Genomic DNA, 18,736 nt, shown 5'->3' with positions numbered 1-18,736 from the left:
TTCTCTCTGAGTTAGGAAAGGGATAGCCTTTTTGTTCTATTCTGGCCTTCAGTTGATTGGATGGGGGCCACCTACACTGGAGAGGGCAATCTGCTTCACTGTCTACCGATTTAAAGTTAATCTCGTTCAGAGACACCCTCCATAGACATAGCCAGAACATTTGACCAAAATATCAGGGTACCCCATGACCCAATCAAGTTGACACATAATATTAACCATCATAATGTTTTTCATTTCTTTCAGAAGCTCCATTTATGGATATGCCTTGGTTTATTAAATCAGTCTCTGTTCATGGACATTTGATGATTTTTATTTTTATTTTTATTTTTTTAATAATAAATTTAAAATAATAATAATAATAAATTTATTTTTTATTGGTGTTCAATTTGCCAACATACAGAATAACACCCAGCACTCATCCCGCCAACTGCCCCCCTCAGTGCCCGTCACCCATTCACCCCCACCCCCACCCTCCTCCCCTTCCACCACCCCTAGTTCGTTTCCCAGAGTTAGGAGTCTTCATGTTCTGTCTCCCTTTCTGATATTTCCTACCCATTTCTTCTCCCTTCCCTTCTATTCCCTTTCACTATTATTTATATTCCCCAAATGAATGGGACCATATAATGTTTGTCCTTCTCCAATCGACTTATTTCACTCAGCATAACACCCTCCAGTTCCATCCACATTGAAGCAAATGGTGGGTATTTGTCGTTTCTAATGGCTGAGGAATATTCCATTGTGTACATAAACCACAGCTTCTTTATCCATTCATCTTTCGATGGACACCGAGGCTCCTTCCACAGTTAGGCTATTGTAGACATTGCTGCTAGAAACATCGGGATGCAGGTGTCCCGGCGTTTCATTGCATCTGCATCTTTGGGGTAAATCCCCAGCAGTGCAATTGCTGGGTCGTAGGGCAGGTCTATTTTTAACTGTTTGAGGAACCTCCACACAGTTTTCCAGAGTGGCTGCACCAGTTCACATTCCCACCAACAGGGTAAGAGGGTTCCCTTTTCTCCGCATCCTCTCCAACATTTGTGGTTTCCTGCCTTGTTAATTTTCCCCATTCTCACTGGTGTGAGGTGGTATCTCATTGTGGTTTTGATTTGTATATCCCTGATTTTTAATCTTTTGTTATTGTGAGTAGCTCTGTGATGAATAGTCTCATGCAGATGTATTGCATTTGTTTGCCACTACACCAGTGGTTCAGCTTCCCAGAGGTGGGATTTCTGGGTCAAAGGGTATATGTAATTGCCCCTCCCTGGGGGCTGTACCATTTTGCATTCTACCAACATTGTCTGAAAGCACTTGTTCCATGGGGACACAAGGACCCATGCTTGGTCAAACAGAACACCATCACTCTTGGCTATGGAGATTAGGTTAGAGCCAAACTGGCCAATGGTAGTGATTGATGGCAGTTTTTGTGAAAACATCAGGACACAGAAGCTGTCTCTCTTGGGGATGGCTCAGCTAGCTGTTGTAAATCTCCAGTCTCTAGGGACAACCACATAGAGAAAGCCTGGTCAAGAATGACACCAACAAAGAAGAAGTAGTGCCCAGAGACACAGAAAGGACAGTAAGATAGACTCCCTGGATCCAGCCCCTGGATAATAGAGCCCCTGGATCCAGCTGGACCTGAATCAGAGGCTATTCCTACACTCTTTCAGTTATGAGACCAAATTTCAGTTTTAAAAGTTGAATACAATTTCATTTATATGTGGGATCTAAAAAATAAAACAAACAAGCAAAAAAAAAAAAAAAAAAAAGGAAGAAGAAACAGAACCACAAACACAGAGAACAAACTAGTGGCTGCCAGAAGGGAGGGAGAGGATGGGCAAAATGAGTGAAGGGGAGTGGGAGGTACAGGCTTCCGGTTATGGAATGAATAAGTCCCAAGGATGAAAAGTACAGCACAAGGAATATAGTCAATAGTATTGTGATAGCATTGTATGGTGACAGATGGTGGCTACACTTGTGAACATAGCATAATATATAGACTTGTCCAATCACTATGTTATACCCCTGAAACTAATGTCAAAGTGTGAAACAACTATACTTCCATTTTTAAAAAGTTGAAATGAATCCATTTTTCCTACAACCAAGTGAGTCCTGCCAAATGCAGGATGCTGACAAAATGTGATTTCTGCCTTCACGGATATTTGCAATTGAAATGAAGGCATGAAAAACAATGAGAACAATGTAAGATAGGATAGTATCAGGTGCTGTACTGAAAAGTCAGAGCAGGGGCTTTGAGGTGATAGGATTTGGATGGGTGGAACATTGAATAGTTCCACAATCCTGTAATTGCAATTTCAGATCTGATACGGTCTGAGAACCAAAAGTTTTTGTAGTGTTGGGGCAAACTTGTGTTCAAATGAAGGTACAGAAATGTTAAACTATTGGATTAGGGAATATGGCCTCAGACCCTGCCTGGGGTGGTAGATATGTCATATATGGCAGATGTACGGTTTTACACTTGCAATTTCTGGACTATTTAAGTTCTGAATCACTGTTGGACCTACAGGGCTTGCCTAAAAGACTGTACCTCTGTGTTAAATGTCTTACAGAATATGTTTTCTGAGGCCTAAATATTGCCGTGGCTGTCAGGGAACCCCACAGGCATAACTTGAAAGGTACCCATCCCATGGGCAGCAGGAAAAAGATAGGATGTCTTGAGCACTTCACATGTGTACAACCTCTCCAGGTCCTTTGTAAGTCTCTACTATCACCCCAGGGGGGGCTGCCATGTAAAACTAGTCAGACTGTGACCTGAATGAAGTTGCTTTATCAAGGGAGCAGGTGTGGCAACATCCAAGCTGGGCCACTCTCCGTTGGCCACACAGGCACCCTGACACTGACTGCCCATCCAGTGTGTGGGTACCATCTTCCAACTTACTCAAAAGTGCCATGTTCTAATTCAGATCCTTAGCCTGAGGCAGGTTCACCTCTAAAGGCAGAGCCTGAGGAAAGGATTTGGGCTAGGTGACCAACTAGGAGGTGACTCAGGACATGCTAGAGGAAGTGCAGAAGTAAGGCAGGGACTTCAATACAGGATTTGTCAAGGAGTGAGTTACTGCTGTGGGGAACTGGGGCTCACTCCTGTTGGGGGCCTCTAAGAGACCCTATGAGGCATGTATCAGAATTGTCCCATTGAGCAGGAAGAGAGCCAAGGAATCTCTCCACCAACTGGTTGAATGTTGCACTAAGGGTATTAAGTGTCTTCCAGCCCTCAGGTGGAGAAGGGAGAGGCAAAACAGGTACTGGAGGTAGGAAGCTGCTGGGTGCCTAAAAACTGCCCGCCAGCTGTAGGGGAGCACAGGGTGGGCCGAAAGCATGTGGCACACGCTGTCTTCTTCAGAGCCCCTACTAAGGGCTCCCACCCAACATTCGCTGATGTTGGCTGGCCACACTTCAGCTGCTTCTCTTCTCTTGCCACCTAGAAGCCCCCGGGGTCAGGAACTGTTTCCACTTGTAGCTGTATCCTCTATGCCTTGCATGATGTGTGGGTCAGATCAGCGTTCAGTTAGGATTTACCAAATGAACAGATAGCACCATTTTCTTTTCTTCCAGCTTCTACCTGCTTTACTTCAATCGTTATCCAAATTGCACACTGTAGGTAAGACAGTTTCCCCTGCTGCCACTGAGAGGGCAGGGTTGACAAGGAATCCATTCCATGTCCCCACATTAACCACTCTTGGGCCTCCTTCTGGTTACTGAAACAGGAAGCCTGTGTGGCTGGACCAAGCCATTGCCCTGCTTCTTGCACACTCCTGGCAGGAAGCAAACCTTTACCCTAGGTGCCTTGGCAGGTTCAGGCAAGGTCCTCACTTACACTCCACACAATAGCTCTCACTCTTGCCCTCATAAAAGTCTTAGAGGCTGGTTGGCTGTCTTTGGGTTTCCAAAGATGAGCAGACTCATTGCTGCTCAGATGTCTGGCTGGTGCCTGGTCCTCAGGTAGATCTATTCACCAGCTTTGTAGTGATATAGAGAGAAGCCTCTTCTGTCAGCTTAGGATAAATTTAATCCTTTCAGCAATGACTGATCCAAAATTTCCATACAGGCAGGGCTTAGGGGCAGCCATCTGGTTGGAGGGGGGGGGATCAGGGAACTTATATAGAGCTACCTTAATACGGCAAGCACCTCAATATCACTCGGGTGGTATGTTAATTTGCGATGGCTTAACGGAGGGATTGGTAGATTACAGGAAGCTAAAGGATGCAGTCACTTGGCCCCCTATTCCTTATGAACAAGATATCCTATGATGGAATTGGGCACAGATGTGATGAGCCGGGGGCAGAGCAGAGCCAGAGAAGGAGATCTCGACCTTTGGCCACCAAAAATTCACCTGACCTCTGCTAGTTCTGTTTTTAATAATGCAAGTGTTTTTGTAGGCAAATCAAATTATATCTCTGTTAGAAAGAATGCCCATCACTCTTGAGCATAGATGAGTATCTGCTGTTTTTAGTGTTATAATTTTCAATGAATCCCCTGGAGCAGGCCCTGCCATCCAGATCCTCACCTCCTCAGCGGCTGGCACTGGAGAGCTGTCTCCATCTATCTATCTGTGAACTGTGTTTACCACATCATTAACTGATCTGCAGAGGTTTTGAAATTTGTAAATCTCAGTATTTCACTGAGTGAAAACAGACATTATGCCAGAAATTCATTGTAAAGAACATCTAACATCAGCAACTAGCAAATAAAAAAGAGGCCAAAGTGCTCATCTCAAACCAAGATTCTTCCTCACAGGATGGATGCAGCTGAATGAAGTAATGAACAGAATTCTTTTCTACTTCTACATGTGCATTTGGAAGTGGAATCATGTCCTTTCACAAGAGACCTGGGTTTTAAAATACAAAAGATAATATGCCTTTATGGTGTTGAAAGCATCTAAGTCTTACTATGGCAAGGGGATGAGTCAGTGACAGACACGAGGTTTCCTGTGGGTTGATTTTTCTTTTTTTGCTGACCTCTAAGCAGCCAACATGGAGATGCCCTCTTTCATGTAGCTGAGTCCCTGAAAGTCCTCAGAGTTTTGTGACCTGAAAGCTGACCATTTCAAACTGTTCCTTGCAATAGTGTCAGTCTTTTGACTATTGTTGATGACTATGAACTACATCGTACCACTTATGTGTCCCTTTATGAAAGAAAAATTATTGTAGTTCGAACACAAACCCTACAATTTTAAATATCCGTAGTGTGGATAGCCAAGGCAGGAAGCCATGGCCATTTATAGAACGATTCCAACTTCAAATACTCCAATCCTTTGTGTCCGTAAACCACTGAAATATCTCAGAAATTACAATATTCCAAATCCAAATAGTAAATCTTGAAAGAAGTCTCTAAGCATTAGAAGAATTGTATTCAAAAGTCACCTCAGATCAACAGTGGATTCTATGATTTATTGTAAAATGTGTGCATTAGGCCATACTCTTTATTTATTTCTGCTGTGTTTAATTTGTTCATTTGGGCCTTGTCTTTTGAGTCATCCATTAGTGACTAGAGATTGCATTATGAATTGGTGCTGATGTGCTAAGGACGGCAAAATTTCCAAGTCCATTTGTACATAGTTTAAATTGAAGAGGGTTTCAATATTATTCAATTATAAAATGTTATATTAGTGTCAAAATGAGTGCAGAGGACAGAAGAGAAAGTGTTTTAGAGTAGCTTTATGGAAGGAATTAATTTGTCTTTTTTTTTTCTTTAAAGACTATTTATTCACAAGAGACACTGAGAGAGGCAGAGACACAGGCAGAGGGAGAGGCAGGCTTCCTGCAGGCAGCCCAATGTGGAACTCGATCCCTGGACCCGGGATCAGGCCCTGAGCCAAAGGCAGATGCTCAACCGCTGAGCCACCAGGCATCCCAGGTATTCATTTGTCTTAAAGAAGAAATGACACCGAGCATAATTGAAAGATAAGATTGTTAATCACATGACAGCTGACTTGGCTCTTCATATTCTATCCAAAGACATTCAGTTAAATGTCAGGTCTGTTACCTCAACTGCTGCGGGGAGGGCATTTCATAAAACAGTGCCATCCAGCTGCCTCAGTTTCCCAGGTGACTGTGAATGGTTGGAGTGTGTTTGTCCACTTTCCTTTCTATGCACATCCACACAGCATTGCCCGATGCTCTCCTCTCTCCACTTGCTCCCCACATACGCTGCCATTTCATCTCCTTGACCCAATCCCCTCTCCTCTCTCCGCAGAATCCTCCAACTTCCATGGCCAAAGAAAATGGTCTGTACTCCTTAGGCTGGTGAGCTTGAGTCTGTCACCCAATATCCATTCTTCATTCATATCTTACAACACTGATTTTATTCCAGGAAGCAATCCTCCCATATTAGAAAATGGCATTTGCTGGTCTCCCTTGCAGCCAGGGGTGGCCTATACACTGTATCTGGAATCACTGTTGTAAGAAACCTCTCTTAGAGGATCTAAGGCACCTGGAGGGGCAGGTCTGGTGGAAGTGGGGAGTAAGGAAGGGAGCTGGACACAGTGTGAGGAATGTTGCACAACTGCTCCTGAGAGTGTCTTTCTCACATGTGCAGAGTTTCCGTCAAAATCTGGCGGACCTTCTCTGAAAAATCTGCATGTACTGGGAGGGATGTGTTCTCATGAGCAGATATCGAGGCCTCTCAAGTAAAGCTTTCTGAATTCTGACCTCTGCAGAGTGTGTAGCTTCCAGTTGTCCCAAACCTACTCAATTGTATCATTGGGTCCTGATACTCCAATTAGAATAATGCACGGTGAGCTTATCTATAACGGACTGTACCAGACTCTTCTTCCACCACTTCAGGTCCTCTGGGCTTCACTCATTTCTTGATCTAGCCACTGCTGCAGTGGCCACTTGGCAGGCCCCAACTTCCTTTTCTGCAAGTCCAAATCAGTAATGTGTAGAGCCAGTCTTTACTGGTGTGAGAGGATTAAAATACCCACTATTTAAAAATTAAATTATATAAACTTACAGCTAAATAAATTATGTTAGAAATAAAGGGAATGAGGGGATCCCTGGGTGGCTCAGTGGTTTTGGCACCTGCCTTCAGCCCAGGGCGTGGTCCTGAGGGCTCGGGATAGAGTCCCACATTGGGCTCCCTATGTGGAGCCTGCTTCTCCCTCTGCCTGTGTCTTGCCTCTCTCTCTCTGTCTGTCATGAATAAATAAATAAAATCTTTTTAAAAAAAGAAAGGGAATGAATATTCAAAACTCATTACCTTTTCCTTATTTCACTACATTTTACTATTATTTACAATCTAGAGTATATTCTATTGGGTTTTTTTAGATTTAAAAAATTTATTTATTTTTGAGAGAGAGAATGAGCTGGGGAGAGGGGAAGAGGAAGAGGGAGAAGCAGACTCCCTGATGAGCAGGGAGTCTATGCAGGGCTCAATCCCAGGACCCAAGAGTCGTGACCTTAAGTGAAGCCAAAGGCAGACTGAGCCACCTCGGCACCCCTAGAGTATAGTCTATTATATCTGTAAGATGTCTACTGTAACCCTATAATGAATACACCGTAAAAGTCAAGGCACCTCTCTTCCACATCCATGTTGAAATCAGCCATGGTGAGAATTTATATCATAGAAATAGGAGAGCCAGTTATCAAACATTTAGTACCATCACCCAGGCACATCCCCTCATACTTGCCAGGCATACCTTTTACTTCTTGCCCGGGGGCTTAATTAGCAAACCGAATAGGAACACCATGAGATCATGCTTGGAGCCCATCAAGTGCCACCTGAAAGTGCTGGCACATTAACACCTTGTGGAATTACTTTTTGACAAATGTGAGATGGGAGCTGGTGGATAAATTCTTGGTCCTATCTTCTCCCAGCCTATCTTACTTACACCCCATCTAAGAACATAGTCCTACTTTTAGGACTGAGCAACCAGCTGCACTCAGTGGCAGCCAGCACCATTGTATCTCCTAGTATTGGTTCCCCATCCTTAGCACCATTTCCTTATTCTTCTGCTCTGGGATTGAGCCCTCTAATAAAAATAGCATGTTTCCTCAGGCTCTGTCTTCTAGGGAGGTCAAAGTAAGATGACTCTTAATAAGGGAAGTGAGTGGGGGGAAGACAGGCGGTGGTGATGGACCCAAGGCCAGAAGCTGCAGGGCTGCCATGACCCCCAGTTTGAAGAGACAAAGGGCAGGGAGCAGTCAAGCAAAAGTCAAGCACCCAGCTTTTGCTGGGTGGTGAGTCATTTTGAAAATATCTGAGACCTTCTGCTGATGAGCACAGGTAACCTGAAACAACACACAGGAAGGAAGACAGGGAAGTAAATACTCAGACCAGGGTCTGTTCTCTCTGTCTCATCTCTTACCAGCATGCCTTGTTGACCAAACACAACTGGGAGGGCAGAGATCACAAGGGGATTGGGAGAGGGTGGAAGGAAGGGCATATGGAAAATATTCCTCACAGTATCCTAGAGCAAAATCTGTCCATTAGCATTCAGAGCACTCAGGTGCACTTTTCACCCAGGAGAGAGTCTCGCCATGATATTGACCAGCTGTCTCAGTAGCAAACAGACAGAAATCAGCTGTGTGTGTGTGTGTGTGTGAGAAGAACCAAAACAAAGAAAAAACTGATTCTGGAAGAAACAAAGAAAGGAACTTGAAAACAAACTTATCACATATCTATACAACAAGAACAGGACAGAGATTTATGAGTAAAAGGAACAATCAGATAAATAAGAAAGAGTTTTTAGAAATTGATTATAGAAGTAAAAATTGCAATAGATGAGCTGGAAGATAAAGGGAAAAAAGTTTTCCAGATCTGATGGCAAAGGCTTAGAAAATATGAGTCTATAGATAAGGGTCACAGAAGTTTAATCCAAAATAGTATCCCAGGAAGAGAGAGAGAAAGAGAAGAAAAAAAAAAAAACCCTGAAGAACATAGCTGTAGCAACATTTTTTTTAGATACATGTCCTAAGGCAAGAGAAACAAAAGCAAAAATAAACTAATAAACTATTGGAACTTCATAGAAATAAAAAGCTTTTGCATAGTGAAGGAAACCATCAACAAAACAAAGAGACAACTTACTGAATGGGAGAAGATATTTTCAAATGATAAGAGGTTAATATATCCAAAATATGAATATATAAAGAACTTAACACCAAAAAACCCACAAATAATCCAATGAAAAAAATGGGCAGATGACCTGAATAGACGTTTTCCCAAAGAAGACATACATCCAGACGGCCAACAGACACACGAGAAGATGCTCAACATCACTAATTATCAGGGAAATGCAAATCAAAATCATAGCAAGGTATCATCTTACACCTGTTAGAATGCTAAAATAACAAAGACAAGAAATAACAAGTGCTGGTGAGGACATGAGAAAATAGAATCCTTGTATGTTATTTGTGGGAATGTAAGTTTGTACAGCCACTGTGGAAAACAGTATGGAGTTTTCTCAAAAAGTTAAAAATAGAATTACCGTATGATCCAGTAATTCCACTATTAGGTATTTTACCCAAAGAAAACAAAAACACTAATTTGAAAAGACATAAACACCTCTATGTTTATTGCAGCATTATTTACAATAGCTAAGATATGGAAGCAGCTCAAGTGTCTATCAATTAATAAATGGATAATGAAGATGTGGTGCGACACACACACACACACACACACACACACACACACACACACAGACTGGACTATTACACTGCCATAAAAGGGATGAGGTTGTACCATTTGAGATGACATGGATCGACCTAGAGAGTAGTTTGTTAAGTGAATAAGTCAAACTGAGAAGGTGACTACCATGTGATTTCACTCATATGGGGAAATCTAAAACAAGAACAAATGGGGGCAGCCCCGGTGGCTCAGCGGTTTAGTGCCAATTTCAGTCCAGGGCCTGATCCTGGAGACCTGGGATTGAGTCCCACGTCAGGCTCCCTGCATGGAGCCTGCTTCTCCCTCTGCCTGTGTCTCTGTCTTTCTCTCTCTGTGTTTCTCAAGAATAAATAAATAAAATATTAAAAATAAAACAAGAACAAATGAATAAACAAATAAAGAATCCAAATCTACAAAAACAAAGAACAAACTAATAATTGCCAGAGGGGAAGGGGTTGGAAGGGTAGGCAAAATAGACAAAGGGAAGTGGGAGATACAGGCTTCCACTTAAGGCATGAATAAGTCACAGGAATAAAAGACACAGCATAAAGAATATAATCAATGGTATTGTAATAGTGATATACGGTGATGATGGTAGCCACACTTGTAAACTTAGCACAATGTATAAACTTGTTGAATCACTAGATTGTACACCTGAAACTACTTTAACACTGTATGTCAACTATACTTAATTTTTAAATAAAAAGAATGCTTTTAATTAATTAATTAATTAATTAATTAATATGAAAATGTTCCTGTGTTAAAAACCGAAGTCTTCAAAAGGACTAGGCCTTTGTACCCCCTTATTGACCAGTCACTGGACATGGACTGCCATCAAGGGCTGGGGGCAACCTTGAGCAAAGTGGCTCCCTTCAGCCAAGGGAATTCTTAGAGAAGGATTTAGCCATTAGTAATCAGTATCTCTGGCAGCAGAGAAAGAGGTCTGGGTCTTATTTTATTTTTTTTATAATAAATTTATTTTTTGTTGGTGTTCAATTTACCAACATACAGAATAACACCCAGTGCTCATCCCGCCAACTGCTCCCCTCAGTGCCCGCCACCAATTCACCCCCACCCCCTGCCCTCCTCCCCTTCCATCACCCCTAGTTCATTTCCCAGAGTTAGGAGTCTTTATGCTCTGTCTCCCTTTCTGATATTTCCCACACATTTCTTCTCCCTTCTTTTATATTCCCTTTCACTATTATTTATATTCCCCACATGAATGAGAACATATAATGTTTGTCCTTCTCCGACTGACTTATTTCACTCAGCATAATATCCTCCAGTTCCATACACGTCGAAGCAAATGGTGGGTACCTGTCATTTCTAATGGCTGAGGAATATTCCATTGTATACATAAACCACATCTTCTTTATCCATTCATCTTTCGATGGACACCGAGACTCCTTCCACAGTTTGGCTATTGTGGACATTGCTGCTAGAAACATCGGGGTGCAGGTGTCCCGGTGTTTCATTGCATCTGTATCTTTGGGGTAAATCCCCAACAGTGCAATTGCTGGGTCGTAGGGCAGGTCTATTTTTAACTGTTTGAGGAACCTCCACACAGTTTTCCAGAGTGGCTGCCCCAGTTCACATTCCCACCAACAGTGTAAGAGGGTTCCCTTTTCTCCGCATCCTCTCCAACATTTGTGGTTTCCTGCCTTATTAATTTTCCCCATTCTCACTGGTGTGAGGTGGGATCTCATTGTGGTTTTGATTTGTATTTCCCTGATGGCAAGTTATGCGGAGCATTTTCTCATGTGCGTGTTGGCCATGTCCATGTCTTCCTCTGTGAGATTTCTCTTCATGTCTTTTGCCCATTTCATGATTGGATTGTTTGTTTCTTTGGTGTTGAGTTTAATAAGTTCTTTATAGATCTTGGAAACTAGCCCTTTATCTGAGACGTCATTTGCAAATATCTTCTCCCATTCTGTAGGTTGTCTTTGAGTTTTGTTGACTGTATCCTTTGCTGTGCAAAAGCTTCTTATCTTGATGAAGTCCCAATAGTTCATTTTTGCTTTTGTTTCTTCTGCCTTCGTGGATGTATCTTGCAAGAAGTTACTATGGCCGAGTTCAAAAAGGGTGTTGCCTGTGTTCTTCTCTAGGATTTTGATGGAATCTTGTCTCACATTTAGATCTTTCATCCATTTTGAGTTTATCTTTGTGTATGGTGAAAGAGAGTGGTCTAGTTTCATTCTTCTGCATGTGGATGTCCAATTTTCCCAGCACCATTTATTGAACAGACTGTCTTTCTTCCAATGAATAGGCTTTCCTCCTTTATCGAATATGAGTTGACCATAAAATTTAGGGTCCACTTCTGGGTTCTCTATTCTGTTCCATTGATCTATGTGTCTGTTTTTGTGCCAGTACCACACTGTCTTGAGGACCACAGCTTTGTAGTACAACCTGAAATCTGGCATTGTGATGCCCCCAGCTATGGTTTTCTTTTTTAAAATTCCCCTGGCTATTCTGGGTCTTTTCTGATTCTACAGAAATCTTAAAATAATTTGTTCTAACTCTCTGAAGAAAGTCCATGGTATTTTGATAGGGATTGCATTAAACGTGTAAATTGCCCTGGGTAACATTGACATTTTCACAATATTAATTCTGCCAATCCATGAGCATGGAATATTTTTCCATCTCTTTGTGTCTTCCCCAATTTCTTTCAGAAGTGTTCTGTAGTTTTTAGGGTATAGATCCTTTACCTCTTTGGTTAGGTTTATTCCTAGGTATCTTATGCTTTTGGGTGCAATTGTAAATGGGATTGACTCCTTAATTTCTCTTTCTTCAGTCTCATTGTTAGTGTATAGAAATGCCACTGATTTCTGGGCATTGATTTTGTATCCTGCCACGCTACCAAATTGCTGTATGAGTTCTAGCAATCTTGGGGTGGAGGCTTTTGGGTTTTCTATGTAGAGTATCATGTCATCGGCGAAGAGGGAGAGTTTGACTTCTTCTTTGCCAATTTGAATGCCTTTAATGTCTTTTTGTTGCCTGATTGCTGAGGCTAGGACTTCCAGTACTATGTTGAATAGCAGTGGTGAGAGTGGACATCCCTGTCTTGTTCCTGACCTTAGGGGAAAGGCTCCCAGTGCTTCCCCATTGAGAATGATATTTGCTGTGGGCTTTTCGTAGATGGCTTTTAAGATGTCGAGGAATGTTCCCTCTATCCCTACACTCTGAAGAGTTTTGATCAGGAATGGATGCTGTACTTTGTCAAATGCTTTCTCTGCATCTAATGAGAGGATCATATGGTTTTTGGTTTTTCTCTTGCTGATATGATGAATCACATTGATTGTTTTATGAGTGTTGAACCAGCCTTGTGTCCCAGGGATAAATCCTACTTGGTCACGGTGAATAATTTTCTTAATTTACTGTTGGATCCTATTGGCTAGTATCTTGTTGAGAACTGGTGCAGCCACTCTGGAAAACTGTGTGGAGGTTCCTCAAAGAGTTAAAAATAGACCTGCCCTACTACCCAGCAATTGCACTGTTGGGGATTTACCCCAAAGATACAGATGCAATGAAACGCCGGGACACCTGCACCCCGATGTTTCTAGCAGCAATGTCCACAATAGCCAAACTGTGGAAGGAGCCTCGGTGTCCATCGAAAGATGAATGGATAAAGAAGATGTGGTTTATGTATACAATGGAATATTCCTCAGCCATTAGAAACGACAAATACCCACCATTTGCTTCGACGTGGATGGAACTGGAGGGTATTATGCTGAGTGAAATAAGTCAATCGGAGAAGGACAAACATTATATGGTCTCCTTCATTTGGGGAATATAAAAAATAGTGAAAGGGGATAAAGAGGAAAGGAGAAAAAAATGAGTGGGAAATATCAGAAAGGGAGATAGAACATGAGAGACTCGTAACTCTGGGAAACGAACTAGGGGTGGTGGAAAGGGAGGTGGGAGGGGGGTGGGGGAGACTGGGTGATGGGCACTGAGGGAGGCACTTGATGGGATGAGCCCTGGGTGTTATTCTATATGTTGGCAAATTGAACAATAAAAAATACATTTATAAAAAAAATGTTCTGTACCTGCACTGTCCAACCTGGTAGCCATTAAACACATGTGGCTATTGAGGACTTGAAATCTGGCTAGTGGATTGAGAAAATGAATTTTAGATTTTATTTGTTTAATTTAAATTTAAGTAGTTACATTTGAATAGTGGCTACCATGTTGGGCAGTGCAGCTTTAGATCATGAGAGCCTAGTGTTTCAGGGTTAAAAGCACAAAATCCCCAAGCTGGTCACTGGAAGTGAAAAGAAGGGCCATGCCTGCTTTTATACCTTGGTTCTCTCTACAGGAGACACAGCACCATGTGATGGTTTTTGATTCAAGGCATATATTACAACCTAGAGAAAGGAACCCCATGAGGCAGGGCATATTCTCCAAGCTGGAGCTGGAGCCATATTTGAAGCTGTGCCTTCAAAAGGCCCTTGCATTAATTTATTGGCAGAGGAGAGATCAGATATCAGAGACTTGTCCAATTTTAAAATGTCACTGGTCCCTACCCTCTCCGTCCCAGAAAAGGTCAGGAGTTTCTGAGTGGTGCAGTCAGGACTACTGGATCCCACCATCAAATGGCTTTCCTCTGCTACAAAATAAATCTCTTGGTCTGAGATGGTATAATACATCAAATAATGTTAGTAGATCAAATAATGTAAGATGGATAGTGGTACTGACCAAGGAGCTCTACAGACTGGAAAAGAAATTCATACCCAGAGTATATGTTACTTCCAGTCAAGATGAATCATTGCTCTTTTCAGAGTGAAGAGTCAAATGCAATCAACTCACCATGAAGTATCTCATTGGTCACTTAAGAATGGTGTCAGAATGGGGACTCGGCTTTGGTTTATATGCCTGGCAAGTTGGACATTTGGCTTTGGCAGAAGATCAGTCTTGGAGAGTTGGAGCTCTTGCTGTTGGGCCCATGCATAGCTTCTAGCCCTGTCACTATGTCCATTCATGAGCCCATTATGCTATCACTGCAATGGACAATGATAGAGACTGGAACTGATATCAACTGGCCAAACTATACTTGGCTGCTTTGTGCCTTTTCTACATTGAATGCTCCTTGGTGGATGTTAATGTGTGATGCAAAGATCTTCATATGTGGTGCCCACTCCCATGGATCCACCTACGTATCTGTTCCCCAGACCTCTTTGTTCCCAATTTTCCTTCCTGACCAACCAGCCAAATCATCTACCACTGCCATGGGCCGATGTATATTCTTTCCTCAAGCTACTTCTCTTTCCACACTGCCTGAAAGAATTGGAAGAATTTTGAAATTCTTGAAAGAATTTCCCCTCCCTGTCTTTCCCCACCCTGAATGGGGCTGTAGTATATCCGCAGCCAATTTTCATCTTGCATCCACATCCAGGTCCATCTATCCATGCACCAAACTCAGACTTTTCCCTCTTCTGTCACCTAGAACAGTATCGAGTGACATAGGAGTATAGGCCACCACACTTGTGCTGTTTGCTTGTGCCCTCTTTCCTACTCATGTGCAATTACGTACATACCACTCCCATCTTACAATGGATAATTGCTGGAACCATCCTACCTTATGACAGATCCCAGCTCATGGTGAACTGCTCAAGGCCACAGACCACTTAGCTTCTACCCAGGCCTCTCTGTACATAAGGATCTCTACTTGAGTGGTATATGGGACTCTGCTGCAGGGGATGTGGCTTTGCTCCAGAATATTAGGAGTCTACATTGTGATCATCCCATTGGATCTTAACATGAATTTTGCATATCATCTTTTCCATTACCAATACACTTAGAAAAATTAGGTTTACCAGATTTTATGGCAGCACCTACAGTGTGGCCTGCACTGCAGATTGCACCTGCTGCTAAGTCTTTTCCTGTTCTGAACCACATTCAAAGTTGGTTCCTTTCACATTACTCAATAAATGGATCAGAAAAAATTACTAGTTGTGGAATATGCTGACTCCAGGACACAAAGAAGCCTACAAGGCATTGTGATATCATCGTAGTGACATCACACTTATCTTTTATTCTGGAGGTTATCCAAGCATGCCCCGGACCTCTGGGGCATATCAGTTTCACAGAATGGGGACATTTATCTGTCAGCCTCTGAGGTGTACTTTTGTTACCAATGCCTTGATCTTCTTACTTGAGTAGTCTGATTAATATTAAATTATCAATTTGAGTGACAAATTTGATGTTCTGCAGAACGTCCAGATTTCTTCAGAGGAGGATCATGACAGAGGGCAGAGAATCAACATTGCCCCAGGGCAAAACTGAAAATGTGTAAAGTATTTGTTCTTTGTGAATGTAAGGAGTTTCTGACCCTTCTTTGAATAGAAATGGAGCAGAACACATCCCCAGATCAAAGTTTCATGTCATGTACCTTAGCCTAGGTTAATCTGCTCTAGGAAAATACTACATCTGGGAAAGAACTATAATCGTGGTTACTATTTGGTTAATTTTATGTTAGTCTACAGTCATCCTCCAAGACCTGTCTGCTTTATTTAGCAAGGAATAGACTAATTAAGTAGGGATACCATTGGGACCACCAACACTGCATCTTTTTTATCTCAAAGAATGGCATGAATTTCTGTCATTATCAATGGAATGTGGGTTTTTAAATTTTATTTCATTTTTTAAAATTTTTATTTATGATAGTCACAGAGAGAGAGAGAGAGAGAGAGGCAGAGACATAGGCAGAGGGAGAAGCAGGCTCCATGCACCGGGACCCCAACGTGGGATTCGATCCCGGGTATCCAGGATCGCACCCTGGGCCAAAGGCAGGCACTAAACCACTGCGCCACCCAGGGATCCCTAAATTTTATTTTATAAGCCTGTGAGGAGGCAGTTTCCAGGTCTTCCACTTGGCCATCTTCACTCTCATAGCTCTTACCCCACATTTTAAGGAAGGAGTGTGAAAGTTCTGCCAACTGTCAAGTATGTACTCACCAATGATACTTTCAGGGATTTGAACATGACCACCGTGTGAATCAATAGGCCCAGTGGACCCACTGTGAGCTGGATTTGATCCTGGACTCCATATGTTGCCAGGGCCCTGTACACACCCTTTCTAACCAGGGTCCATGATGATGTTTTGAGTCCCCAGGGATCAGTACCAATTTAGTCTCTGTGTTTAATAGTCTTGAAATTTTTTTGTATTCCTTTTTCCCCAGTTTACAATGACCTGAATTTAAATGGCTATAGATCCCCTTAGGGAAGGACTGGCATATACAATTGTCATAGAGTAGCAGGGTCCTTCCGCCCAAGGGCCCAGGCTCTCCTTTACTCAGAGGGCTTCAGGATTCAGAATTGACCTACATCCTGAAACTGGCAAGGATTTATGACCTTTTTTGGGGAACCTATTATTGGTCTTCTGATCATGCATCCTTGATTCCTTTTCAGTTGTACAAAATATGTAATACAACTGTTGGTTGAAGTGCAGTAATGGGTTAACTCAGCAGGTCTGGCATGTTCAAACTGCATATTCCAAGGAAACTAGCCTTAGACTAGCTGTTAGGAAATAACCTCTAAACTCTTGGAATATCCTGCCTGGTAAGAGTGTCTTTATGCCTGGGGTCTTTGTGGTAGTCTTGCAGACCACCAACACATCTGACCAACTGTTTTGTCCCTTAGAACACCATGTTTTACTGGTCTTCTCCATAGCTTTCTATAGGTTAAGGGACCCTGGATGCCCCACCAATCATGCCCCTCATTGCAGTAATTGTACCCACCCAGCTTCTAACAGCAAAGTGCTGCCACCTGGCTCCTATTATTTCAGGATCCCCTCATCCTCATTGTTATCAGGGAGCCCAGTTCCATAAGATCATTTCCTACCGGGGATCCCTGGGTGGTTCAGCAGTTTAGCGCCTGCCTTTGGCCCAGGGCGCGATCCTGGAGTCCCGGGATCGAGTCCCACGTCAGGCTCCTGGCACGGAGCCTGCTCCTCCCTCCTCCTGTCTCTGCCCCCGCCCCCTATGTCTATCATAAATAAATAAATCTTAAAAAAAAAAAAAGATCATTTCCTACCATCAGCCCTGCCCTAACAGAGGATGGCTACCATTAAGCATCTCTAATTGTTTAGATTAGATTTGACAGCACACTCCTCACTGCTTTGGTAAATGGCATGCTCTCTGGGATGGTCCATGGCACATGATCATCTAGTGGGTTCCTAACTTTACACAGTATGTACATTCCAATATGATCACTTTGCTGAGCTGTTTGATCCCAGTTCTGGCATTTCTACTACACTTAGTGTGGGAAACCACTTCTTACAGACTTCTAAGTCACCCTACCAGGGTGTTAGCACCTTCTTCTGTGATTCTTGCTGGATATTACATCTCCTTCATGAGTGAGTGTGCCCATATAAATGAAATCTTCCTATCCAAATTCTTTAGCTATACTTCTGGGTCCAGTCTCCTTAGGATACAGTCACCTGATGAGCTTCCTGGTTCTTGCTGGTACATGATGGCTGGGTCCTGCAGCTTGATCACTAGGTAGTGCATCTCCTCAGCCAGTAGACCCAGTGCTTCCCCTACTGGGTTATGCGTGACTTAACCCTAGTTCTTGATCTGGAGGCCAGGCAAGAAGGTGGGGCAGATCCTGGGAGGAAGGTGAGCCAAGTATTATCTGGCAAGGTAGGGCCACAGCTGATCCTACAAGGAACTCTGCAGCTAGAATGTCCCTTCAGCATCATCCTGAATTGAGGCAAGGTGATTCAGCCTTCTACCTTCATAGCGTACAGACATTGGATGTAAGCTGCCTTCAAGAGTCGTCACCACTTTGGGCAAGGTAGCTCCCTTGGCTGAGGTCAATGCCCAGAGAGAGTCTCAGCTGTGAACAGTGATAGCAATTCTCCCATCGTCTGATCCTGAAGGGGGATCTGAGTGGAGCACCCTAATATTCCCTTCCACCACAAGAACAGAGAGAAAATTCTACAAGCCTCTAGAGAGAAAAAAGTTAGAACAAATAAAACTAGAAGACAGTGATTAATTTCTTAAAATTCCTTCCTTCTTGCAAATGTTTGCTAAAATCATTGGTCATTTGCATATATTAAAGTAAAGGAATCAATTCAAGAAATAATACTACTTGAGATAATAGTGATAATACTATC

General features: G+C 42.6%; 1 long non-coding RNA gene across 1 annotated transcript; it reads right to left on the bottom strand.

The window, feature by feature from the left end:
* Positions 1-5,910: 5,910 nt before the first annotated feature.
* Positions 5,911-15,175, bottom strand: LOC140617985 (uncharacterized). The gene is made up of 2 exons (XR_012018145.1): positions 14,428-15,175; positions 5,911-6,874 (listed from the first exon to the last, which is right to left on the bottom strand). It is a non-coding gene; the product is annotated as an uncharacterized lncRNA (long non-coding RNA).
* Positions 15,176-18,736: the final 3,561 nt, after the last annotated feature.

The sequence above is a fragment of the Canis lupus genome, chromosome 26 (genome assembly GCF_048164855.1).
Source record: "Canis lupus baileyi chromosome 26, mCanLup2.hap1, whole genome shotgun sequence".
Classification (NCBI taxonomy): Eukaryota; Metazoa; Chordata; class Mammalia; order Carnivora; family Canidae; genus Canis; species Canis lupus.
This window is presented reverse-complemented; position numbering and strand designations above follow the sequence as displayed.